At 41.2% G+C, this 12,336-nt stretch overlaps 1 protein-coding gene across 2 annotated transcripts in view; it reads left to right on the plus strand.

The window, feature by feature from the left end:
• JAK1 (Janus kinase 1) overlaps window positions 1-12,336 on the plus strand; it is a 243,824-nt gene that overhangs the window by 93,455 nt on the left and 138,033 nt on the right. The gene's annotated exons all lie outside the window — the stretch shown is intronic.

Genomic DNA, 12,336 nt, shown 5'->3' on the forward strand with positions numbered 1-12,336 from the left:
AGCTGTGATTCCTTCCCACAATTACCTACATCTCCAGTGACTGCTACTAAACCCAGGCAGCTTTGTGTGAGTGCCGTTGATGGGAAAACCAGGAACAGGCTGAGTTTCATTTCAGCATTGTGCAGAACAGATTAGATGTGAGAGGGTGGAAGTTACCCAGTTCTTGAAAGGGCTCTATACTTTTCACGGTCCAGGTGAAGACTGAGGATTCAAACCAAGTTTACCAAGATCGTTCAGAGGCAGACTTCCAAGTTATTTCTCCAATTCCTTTCTCTTCTTTGCCTAGTCCTTTCTTTCCAACTTACAGTACCTGACATATAGTAGGCACTCCATAAATATCTGTTGTGCTGAATCAAATATAAATATGCCACATTGTTTTTGCTGTCATGGTACCTAAAATTGAGTGAAGACAACACAAATGCATTTCACATATAAAAGTAAGTCTAATCCTAACAATTTTGAGAAGGCTGTAAATATTTACTAATAGGCCTAACATGTCTCTTTGTTTTTCAGTATTCTTCAAGATTTTGCACACATTTCATCCTCTAGGAAGCCTACCTGGATTTTCAGTTATGGTTCCTGTCTCTGAAATCTTATGATATTTCCTACCTATATCAGCAAATTTGACACTTGATCACTTATTTTTCGATGGATGGCTTGCCTTTTTCACTGCATACTACAGTTCCTGAGGACAGAAAATGAGGCCACACTTGCTGAGGGCTGAGTACATATAGTACCTTATATACACAGCTAGCTGTTTAGTTGATTGTTACTGATAATATGTGTCCTACATCATGTTCTCAGAAACTTGAGAACTTAGTATGTTCTTGGAAAGTATTAGTATTGAATAACTATTTGTTGAATTGAGTTGAATTGTTGGGTAGTATAAACATCTGAAAATACAAAATTGTTAGATATCATTCTCATACCAAAAATCCCAGAAAATTAGGAGGGAATCAAATATAATTCTTGTTAAGCTATAATTTATCTTCCTATTGCTTTGAGGCATGTAATTTAGGCTTTCCACTTCAAAAGCTATTCTGATTTCTTGGCCAAAAATTTTACATGGATACTTTGAGGTTCAAAAATAAAGATACACAGCATTTTGAAGCTGGCAGGCATCATAAGATCACGTGCTCTAACCCAGGTGAAATGTGAGTTCAGAGGGTTGCACAGACTGCCTTATGCTTCTGGAGTCTGTTGCAGAGCTTACCTAGTTTCCACGTTTCCTGCTTTCTGGTTCAGTGGTCTTTCTGGGGCACTAAGTTTAGTTGTCAGAATAGCATTTCTTCTAAATGTATTTATTATTAATGCACTATACTAAGTCCCCAGGGTAGAATAAGCCTCATCATTATAGCTAGTAAGTCAGTCTGAAGCAATCTGATATTCCTGTAAAACTGAATAAATTTTGTAGTAAAGTATCCTTGGGCTCACTGCCTTCTGAGATGGCCCTATATTAAAAAATACCCATAAATGAGCCCTTCTGTATGGACATTCATTATAACTTAGCTTTATTGATTCTTTTATAGTGCCGTTAATTACAGGAACCACAAAAACCTTCAATTAGATTAAAGCCATAATAAATAAGATGAGTAATACTTATTCTGCTCTGTATATATTTTTTGTGATAAACTGATGTTTATCTTTTCAGACATTGCTACATTAACATTTTATAAAATAATTATATCAAATATTTTAATTTTTAGGCAAAAACATTTTAATATTTTCTAATAACTAATGGCCTCCTTGGTGGCTCAGATGGTAAGAATATGCTTGCAATGCAGGAGACCTGCGTTTGATCTTTGGGTTGGGAAGACTCCCCTGGAGAAGAAAATGGCTACCCACTCTACCATCTTGCCTGGAGAACTTCGTGGACAGAGGAGCCTGGCAGGCTACAGTCCATGGAGTCACAAAGAGTCAGACACTACTGAGCAACTGACACTTACTAATGATATTAACAGCTCCAATACTTTGGCCACCTGATGCGAAGAGCCAACTCATTGGAAAAGACCCTGATGCTGGGAAAAGTTGAAGGCAAAAGGGGAAGGAGGCAGCAGAGAATGAGATGGTTAAATAGCATCACTGACTTCAATGGACATGAACTTGAGCAAACTCCGGGAGAGAGTGAAGGACAGGGAAGCCTGGTGTGCTACGGTCCATGAGGTCACAAAGAATCGGACATGACTTAGTGACTGAACAACAACCAATCATTATTAATCCTCATGACAACCCTATGAAGTGTACATTATGGTTAGTTGACATACAGGTAAGAAATCAAAGCTTAAAGAAATTCAGTGTCTTGCTTAAGATCCCACAAGGGGGAAAGCTGTGATTAAATGAGATAATATTAATGTACCTAGCACATGCTGAGCAGATAGTGTATTGAATAAATGCAAGTGAAAAAGACAGTGTGAAGTGAAAATAAGTGAAAGAAAAGATGAAGCTATTGTGCGGTTAGTATATAAAATATGTGTTATAAGTTTCAATATATAATACACATATGACTGAAACTTGATTCTGAGCTTCCTAATAGTCAAAGGGAGAAATATAATCAGTTATATAAGTAATAAATAACTTTGCTTAAGAGAAGTATAATATCTCTAGAGCTGAGGGCCCTTTTTCAAGATGAAAGATTTAATTTAGCCGGGACCTTAGAGGATGAGACAGAGTCATTACTGGATGCTGTTAGAAGCCTGGAGGTGCAATGGCCAAATCTGAGTGGAGTGGAGAAGCCTGAGTTTCCCTGGAAGGAGGCAGAGCAAGGATTGAGAAGTTGGAGAGGTGTGCTAGAAGGGAAATATTATGGAAGACCCACCAGAGAGTTATGTTCCATGGGAGGCCTGAAGGACACAACATTCACCTAAACCATTAAGAATGTACTACAAAGAGGGAGACCACCATCGCCAGCAAGTGCAGGCCATGGCTCAAAACAGGGGAGCAGTCCCTTCATAGTCACAGGCATGATGGGGCGTCTCCCAAGTAACAGAGACCAACTGAGAGTGCTTAACTACTAGGAGCCAAGAAACCACAATTACCTTAATTGCCAGTAAGGTCAGAAGAGTAGCCCAAGGGGAATTCTGTAGGAATTGAGAGAGGATTAATAGCTCATGGCGTCCTTAGGGCAAATATGTAGCCAACAAAGATACTACAAAAAAATCTAGAAAGAGTAGGCCATGACCATGAGGTCCTGTGATGGTATACATCACACAAGAAGTCATCAGGGGCAGTTGACCTCACAGAGTACTGGAAGGCCTTGGAAAGGCACACCTGAAGTGACAGATCAGCGGCAACCATCTGAAAGGCTAGGTTGTCAATCCTGCAGGGTGTGTGTTCAATCAGAAACCTCTGTATGGAACTGGGTCCGCAATTACAAGAATGAATGGATCAAGGAACAAAGGGGTCAAAGTATAAGCGGTACTGCTTACCATCACTCCCAGTGACCCACTGCGGGACTTTGTTTTTCTTGTCCCTGCATTCTGGATTCTTCAGTTGTTAGACTTCTTGGGCCCCAAATGAGGTGTGCTCTTCCCCAGGGCTATAACAAAGGTCCCATTGAACTATGAATTGTAGCTGGATTCCTGCCTCCAGGGACCAGCAGGGGAACAGAGTCACCTCCTGGCAGGGGGAGTTCATCTTCATCAGCAGGAGGATGTGGCCTTTCTTTTACACAGTGGTGTAGGGAGGAATGCGTGTAGGACCCGGGAGAGGCCCAGGTGACTCTGTTGCCCCACTGAAACTATGTCTGGGTATGCATAGCACTCCTGGCCTCAGACAAAGAAGGCAATGGCACCCCACTCCAGTACTCTTGCCTGGAGAATCCCATGGACGGAGGAACCTGGTGGGCTACAGTCCATGGGGTCGCGAAGAGTCGGACACGACTGAGCGACTTCACCTTCACTTTTCACTTTCATGCGCTGGAGAAGGAAATGGCAACCCACTCCAGTGTTCTTGCTTGGAGAATCCCAGGGACGGAGGAGCCTGGTGGGCTGCCGTCTATGGGGTCGCACAGAGTCAGACACGACTGACATGACTTAGCAGTGGCAGCAGCCTGGCCTCAGAAGCGTGTGATTGCAAAGGGCTCAGATGCCTCAGGAATGAAGAGTTGGGTCACTTCCCTAGGACGTGATGATATCACTCCTGCCGAAATGATAGCCACAGGTCAGAGAAATTTAGGACAGACAGAAGAGGGAGAGAGGATGAGAACAGCTGTGTCTTGGAGAGCCAGCGGCAGTGACCTGGCTATAGTTTGTCTCAGTGACCATCTTTCCTAAATTTCCCTGAAGGCGGCGAGGTCGGCAGACCCATGGAGGTCCTGCTCCCTGCACCTGCATGTGTGTCTCAGCAGCACGTTGGGTAGAACACAGTCGCCATGAGAGTGTACTGTTGCGATCTCCTCCTCTGGGGAGGCTGACTAACAGAGGGCTCCAGCCATTTCCTCCGTGCATCCACCACCATGTTTGCATGGAGACTGGGCTACCTATGCCAATGGCAGCATGGCACGCATGCCAAGGCAGGCCAGTCCGAGTGAGCAGTGGCCACTTAGGCTTTGGACTCCAGCTTGGTCTACCTGAGGCTTTCTGGGAGCTGTGCTCTTTCTACCTTGTCCTCTCTTTTCTCCTCTTCTCTCCACAGATGTCGAGTTGCATTAGGGTCTGGAGGCTTTCCTTGCCTTCTACTCCTCCCCTCTTTATCTGTTATAGGCACTTCCTAATAAAACTCTTATACATCTAATCCTGTCTTTTTTTTTTTCTAAGTTGAAGTATAGTTGATTTACAGTGTTGTGCTAGTGTTGGTGTAAAGCAAAATTCAGTTTTACATATATATGTATATGAGGCTTCCCAGGTGGCTCAGTAGTGAAAGAATCTGCCTGCCAGTTCAGAAGACGCAGGAGGCACAGGTTCGATCCCTGGGTCAGGAAGATCCCCTCGAGGAGGAAATGGCAACCCACTCCAGTATTCTTGCCTGGGAAATCTCATGGACAGAGGAGCCTGGTGGGCTACAGTTTATGGGGTTTCAAAGAGTTGGACATGACTGAGCATGCATGCATACCACCTCATATGTGTATAGATCTATATTTTTTTTTTATTCTTTTCCATTATAGGTTATTATAAAATATTGAATATAGGTCTGTGTGCTATACAGTAAATCCTGGTTTATCTCTGGTAGTGAGCATCTGTTAATCCTATACTCCCAATGTATCCCTCCCCTTCTTCCTGTTTGTTAATAAGCATGTTGTTTTCTGTGTCTGGGAGTCTGTTTCAACACTGATATGTAAGTAAGTTCCTTTGTACTATTTTTTAATTCTGCATATAAGTAATATCATGTAATATTTGTTAGTCTCTGACACTTCACTTCGTATGATAATTTCTATGTCCATCCATGTTGCTGCAGATGTCATTATTCCACTCTTTTTATGGCTGAGTAATATTCCATTGTATATTCACACACACTGCGTCTTCTTTATCCATTCAGCTGTTGATGGACACTGTCTTACTTGTTTCTCGATGGACCCTGTCTTACTTGTTTCTCCATGGACCTATATTAATGTATGCTCTTTACCTAGTGGCTAGCTAATCTAGTGTGATCCATGCACTGTAACAGAGCTGGAACAGTGAGTTTGTGTAGACCTTTTTACCTAATCTTCATAATCATTTATTGAGGTAATGGGTAGATAGTATTATTCCAATTTTATGTGTGAGTAAGTGTGTTAGTTTCTCAGTCGTGTCTAACTCTTTGCAACCCCATGGACTGTAGCCCGCCAGGCTGTTCTGTCCATGGAATTCTCCAGACAAGAATACTGGAGTGGGTAGTATTTTTTTCTCCAGGCGATCTTCCTGGTCCAGGGATCAAACCCTGGTCTCCTACATTGCAGGCAGATTCTTTACCATCTGAGCCACAAGGGACGTCCTTGTGAGGAAACTAAGTATTAATTTAGGACTTGTCTGGGGTACTACGCTAGGAAGTGGCAAAGTTGAGCTGAAGTTCAAACTTAGGCCCATGTGTACTCCAAAGTCAAATTTACTACTAGGCCACGGGACATGGGCTGAGGGCAGAGTTAACATCTTATGAGAGCCGAAGTATCTGAGGAAGAATGACCTTATGTCTTATAGGACTGAGCTGAGGCACTCAAATCAGGTTTCAAACCAGATCAAGGTTTATCTCAAGCAATAATTTGAGGGCAGAACCAATACTGTCTCAAGGGTGTGATGCCTCACAATATCAAAGTTCTATTCTGGACGGTATTCTCTCAGAAATTTTAGTCTGGAAAGGTTTTTAAGTGTACATTCATAAGTATACATATATGATTCATTTGCTTTCATCTTTTTTCTTTTGTTGAATTATACTTTTAGCAAATATCTATTGATCTTTTACTGCATGTCATGCATGATTCCAAGTAAAATATTATATTTTACTTTTCCTTCTTGTTACATTTAATCAAACGCTTTTTCTTCCCTTCAATCTATCCTTATGAATTCATGTTTTCAATAGTCTTCTGTCTTCACAGTGCTAAGCACTGGAAAAGGATCTCATTCTTGTAAATGTAATCATTTCCCCATCATAGATGGAGGCTAACTCAGTGCACCAGAAATCATACGGAAGATCAATCCAGTTTCCGTTTTAGTTTTGAGGTAAAAGATTTAACATTTAATTTTACTTTTCCTTATTTTTTTTTTTAGGAGGGTGGGATGAGGGAGAGGGATTGTTAAATGAAAGGCAAACATTTATTGAATACTATATTTTCAACACAAATGTAGTCTTGACTGGAAAAAAAATAGCACTTTAGGCATCTCAGAGTATTGAAATTTTAAGTGGTTTAAATATTACACATTTAAAACATTTAGCTCTATATAGATAAAACTTAAGAGTAATGTAGAATGAACACTTATTCCATTTCCTCTGATTTTCTATCTCAAATCTCTTTTTAAAAAAATTAGCATGTATCACTATCTGGCATTGTCTTAAATTATTTATTCATTCACTTGTTTTCAACTATCCTCCCCAACTAGGAACCTCTTCTGTCTTATTTCACTGCTGTATTTGCAAGACAGAATAGTGCCTGGTACGTAGTGGTACTCACCAAATATTCGTTGTAATTCATTTATTTAACCTAAAATGGGGGTGACTTCCTAAAGATTCACACATAAAATCACAATGTAAGCAAACAGACAACAAATCAAAAACCCACAACAGTTCAACATACTTGACTATGAGAAAACGGAAAACTTTAACAAGCGTAGTGTTTTAGAGAGCAAATAGTATGTTGGAAGAAAGCATGTCAGAAACACTTTGCTATTTTTATTAAAGCTTTAAATAACTTTGCTATTTTTTATTACTACTACAAATTGATAGAAGATAGCATGATCCCAGAAAATAGTGGACAAAAAACAAAAATGCAGTATTTCTCCTACTCACCCTTGGCACACACATTGATACATTAAGAGAAACATGACAGACAAATACTAGTGAGAAAGCCCATGGAAAATTATTAATCTCTTTAACAACCACAGAAATTCAAAATTAAAGCAACAAGGTCTATTTTTGAAACATTAAGGTTATAAAACGTTTAAGGACTTTCCTGATAGCTCAGCTGGTAAAGAATCTGCCTACAATGCAGGAGATCCCAGTTTGATTTCTGGGTTGGGATGATCCCCTGGAGAAGGGATAGGCTACCCACTCCAGAATTCTTGGGTTTCATTTGTGGCTCAGCTGGTAAAAAATCGCCTGCAATGCGGGAGACCTGGGTTCAATCCCAGGGTTCCCAGATCCCAGGATTCTGACCTGGAGAATTCCATGGACCATATAATCTATGGGGTTGCAAAGAGTCAGACACGACTTGAGCGACTTTCACTTTGACTATTTTTTTTCGCTATTTTTGAAATATTAAGGTTATAAACCATTTAAAAAGTTATGTCCATTGTTACAAAACTGAACATTGTGTATATTTTTAGGACAGTATAAATCTGTGGAAACTTCTCCCATCCAAGTACTAACCCGGACCAACCTGGTTAGCTTCCGGGATCTGAGGAGACTGGGCATGTTCAGGGTGGTATGGCCATAGATTTGTGGAAACTTCTTGGAAAGTGACAGGCCAATATGAATCTATGAATCAAGAATCTAAAACTTGCAGTCCATTTGATTCAATAATCCCATTTCTGTGAATGTCTCCTAAGGTATTATCTGTTATAAACATTACATATTTAATTATTATTTAGGTTATGCATGTGAAGAAAATCATTGATTATGAAACTTCTGTAGTAAGCATTTAAGTAAAATGCTTGTAAATTAAAATAAGTTTAAGGGAACATTTATAAAATTACATGTACACCATCATTACACTTGTATTAAAAATATCCCCAGTAAAAAAATAATTATAAGAAAATTAGAGGTGATTTTGGTTCTCTTTTCTAGTTTCCAACTTCCTATAACTGAATGTTATGACTTGTACAATGATATTTTAGTTTAGCTTTGTTCAGTATAACCTTTTAAAGGCAAACCTCACTGTTTGAATCTATTTTCCCATTGTAATCCAGGTAACAGCTTTTGCAGAGAAAGAGATTGGTGAGCAAATGCTCTTTTGATGAAAATTCATGTGTGAAAACTATGTATGTATGATTTCTGGTTGGATGCTTTTTTTAAAAAGAGAATTTCCTAATAAGATACTTCTTCATTACATTTGATTAGGTTCAATTTAGATTAATATTTGTAGCAGATTGTAGGTTTCTTGCTACATATCACCTTGGAAGGAAATATGTTTATTCCTCCTTTTATACTGTTCTCTTTCTCCCTCTCCCTATATATTCCCTATAGAGAAACTTTTAAAAGCTTTTCTACTTTCAAACATAAAGTTGAATTCCTCACCCAGTTTAGTTGGTGGCATCCTTGGTCAACTTGTCAACTAACTGAGAGAATTGGGGAATCATGTGAGATTCCTTCCTCTGCCTCAACATCCAGATCTAATTAGTCATTACCCCCTGACTATTCTATCTCCTCAGGTTTTTGACAACTTGCCATATCTCTCCCTGGTGCATTGTAGATGTTGGTCTCATCACTTGCAGTTTGGAGCTTTGCAATGCTATATGATTAATCTCCTTGCCTTCTAGTCCATCTTTCACATTATCCCTAGATGCTGCCATCTATGGGGTCGCACAGAGTCGGACATGACTGAAGTGACTTAGCAGCAGTAGCAGTAGCAGTTCTCAAAGGGGATGATTTTTGTCTCCCAAGAGACATTTGACAATGTCTAAAGACATTTTTGGTTGTCATAACGACCAGGTGGGGACTAGGGAACTGGCGGTGGGGGTAGAATGAAGAAGGAGCAAAGGGGGTTGCTACAGGCATCTAGTAGTTAGAGAACAGAGATGTTGCTAAACACCCTGCAGTGCAGAGGACAGCACCCCCTCACCCCCATGACAAAGAATGTTCTGGCCCCAAATATCAGTAGTGCTGAGGCTGGGAAACCCAGCCCTGGAGTGATTCTTGTCAAATAAAATCTGCTGACATACCTCAAAAACAACTATTTTGGGCAAAAGTTTTTGCATAAGGCTTATCTTCTCTTCCGGAGAAGGCAATGGCACCCCACTCCAGTACTCTTGCCTGGAAAATTCCATGGATGGAGGAGCCTGGTAAGGCTGCAGTCCATGGGGTCACTAAGAGTCGGACACGACTGAGCGACTTCACTTTCACTTTCATGCATTGGAGAAGGAAATGGCAACCCACTCCAGTGTTCTTGCCTGGAGAATCCCAGGGACGGGGGAGCCTGGTGGGCTGCCGTCTATGGGGTCGCAGAGAGTCGGCCACGACTGAAGTGACTTAGCAGCAGCAGCAGCAGCAGCAGCATCTCTTATTTCCCCAGTCACACAGAATATACCTATTACTGCCTCTATGTACCACTTTCTCCCTGGTTCCTATGACTTAATTTGCTACTTGTAGCTTCTTCTTTTCTTTTTGATTTCTTCAGGCTGGGTTTCATGGTTCTTCCATTGATCACTTTTAGAAGAGCATGAATCATACTGAATTGTTGCTTATCTCTCTCCTCCACTCCACTGTGAGCATCCAGAGGTCAGGGAAACCATGTCCCATAGGGTCAACAGAAGCTGGTTACTAACCCAAATTCTTGAGCTTATCTTACAGCTTGCTAAAAAAAACCCTTGCTTGTAGCCTGCATTCACTGAGCAAGGCTTAATTATTTTGTTGCAAATTGCATATCCACCAAGCTTCATAGCTTAAACCATAAGATGCTTGCCCGAGTTGTTTTCCAGGAACTTGGAGTCAGCTGGGTGTAGTCCGAGTTCCAGCCTGCTATGCCTGGTTGAGAACACTGACCCTAAAACTGGGCATGCACAAGTGTTCCATAAATAAACTTTTGACTTCAGAGGGCCAAAAGCTCTATCCCCAGCTCATGGTAAGTGCCTCCATTTTTGAGTATGCATATCATGAAAGTCGCTCAGGCGTGTTCGACTCTTTGCAACCCCAGGAACTATACAGTCTCCAGCCCAGAAGACTAGAATGGGTAGCTGTTCTCTTCACCAGGGAATCTTCCCAACCCAAGGATTGAACTCAGGTGTCCCACATTGCAGGCGGATTCTTTACCAGCTGAGCCCCGAGGAAGCCCTACATACCATGAAGAAGCATGTAATTCAGATACTCCTGTTCAGAACCTGATCACTTCATCCTTTCCCTTTCCTCAGTCATCTTTCCTCACACCTGAGACTACACTGCTTCTTTATCTTTGAAATATCCCAAACTCCTCCCCTTAGAGAGGCAGATTTGAGATTTATTCTCCCATTTTCTTGCTTGGCTGCCTTTTGGATAATTCCTTTCTCTGCTGCACATCTTGGTGCCTCAACATTTGGCTTGCTGAGCTTCTAACCAATGAACCTGGTTCAGTAACATCAGGAACTGGGTCTTTTTTTGAATCCTCAGCACCCAGTGCCATGCTTGGTATGTAGGGGATGGGTCTGAATTCAGCCAAGTTCCTCTCCTTATTTCATTTCATGAGTCCTGCAGAGCAACCAGATTTGTTCTCAAGCACAGTGAGTTCATTGCAGCTTTCCTGACTTTCCCTTTTCTGTACCCTTTGCCTTACCTGAAATTCAGTTCTTTAATGTTTCTGTTTCCACTCATATCACTGCCACCTGTTCTTTAAGGCCCACCACATACATGTATGGGGCCTGGTGTTATCTTAGGTCACTTTCAGCATCATCTTTATGAAGAAGGTATTATCCGTATTTGATAGGTAAAGAAAATGATGCAAACAGTGTTGAGTGGCAGGTAAGGCAAGACATTCAAACACTCACAAGGTAGGCAGCTTGGGCTGGACCTTTCCCACCCAATTCTCTTGCCTTCTCAATTAGCTCTGCTATCTCCTTCCAGAAGGCACCTTGGAGATTGTTTAGTCTGCCCCTCAACTCTTAAGAGTAAATTGTAAATTGTTTAGGGTAACACAGGTGGTTAATGGTGAGAGTCACACCTAGAACCCAGAACTCCAGATTCAAATGCACTTTTCATGCACCACATACCATACCCAGCACTTGCTCTGTATGAAGTAAACTGCAGTAACTCCTCAAGTCTCCAGGAATCCTGGAGGGTTAGTAGAGTCAGGGCATATGGGGAAGCCTCAGGGAGCAGTGAGCTGAGTTGCCGAAGTCTATGCACAGTCTAGGCAGGTTCTCATCCAAAGATTTCCTCTTTGGATGAGAAGATACTGGTATATTTTAAGCATGGGAATGAGTGGAACACTCACATGTGAATTTTAAAAAGCTCACTGTGTAGAACTGGAGACTGCATTGAATACAGAGTGACAATTTAAGATATATTTGTGGTCCTTCAGATGAGAAGAGAGATGGTGGTAGCCAGGATCATGTTGTTGGAACATTTAAGAGAAACAAGTGGACTGGAGACATGCTCAGGAAGCAAAATTACCAGGATTTGGTCATAGGCTGCCTGTGGGGTACGAACCTTGGCTATAGTATTATCTTGACTAGGATAATTAAGCCTTGATTTGTTTCCTCATGGATAAAAGGAAGATAAAACCGGCTTCGAGGGATTATTAGTACAAAATTAAAATCGCTGGCACACATTAGATATCAACAAATGTGTTTATTACTATTTATACGTTTTTTAAAAAACTTCTAAGATCTTTAAATACAGAATGGGTAGGATGTGAAGTAACCCGTCAATGTAGGGAGATTTATTTCTTAAGTTCTGTTAGCCTCGAGCTTCACTAGCTCGCCTCTTGCTCAGTGGGAGGAGGGGCAAAGGACTGTGAGAAATGCACCGCAGTGCACAAAGATGTGGTGAAGTGCACTCCAAATCTGAGAGGGGTCTATCTACGGC

Source organism: Odocoileus virginianus, chromosome 5 (genome assembly GCF_023699985.2).
Source record: "Odocoileus virginianus isolate 20LAN1187 ecotype Illinois chromosome 5, Ovbor_1.2, whole genome shotgun sequence".
NCBI classification, from domain to species: Eukaryota; Metazoa; Chordata; class Mammalia; order Artiodactyla; family Cervidae; genus Odocoileus; species Odocoileus virginianus.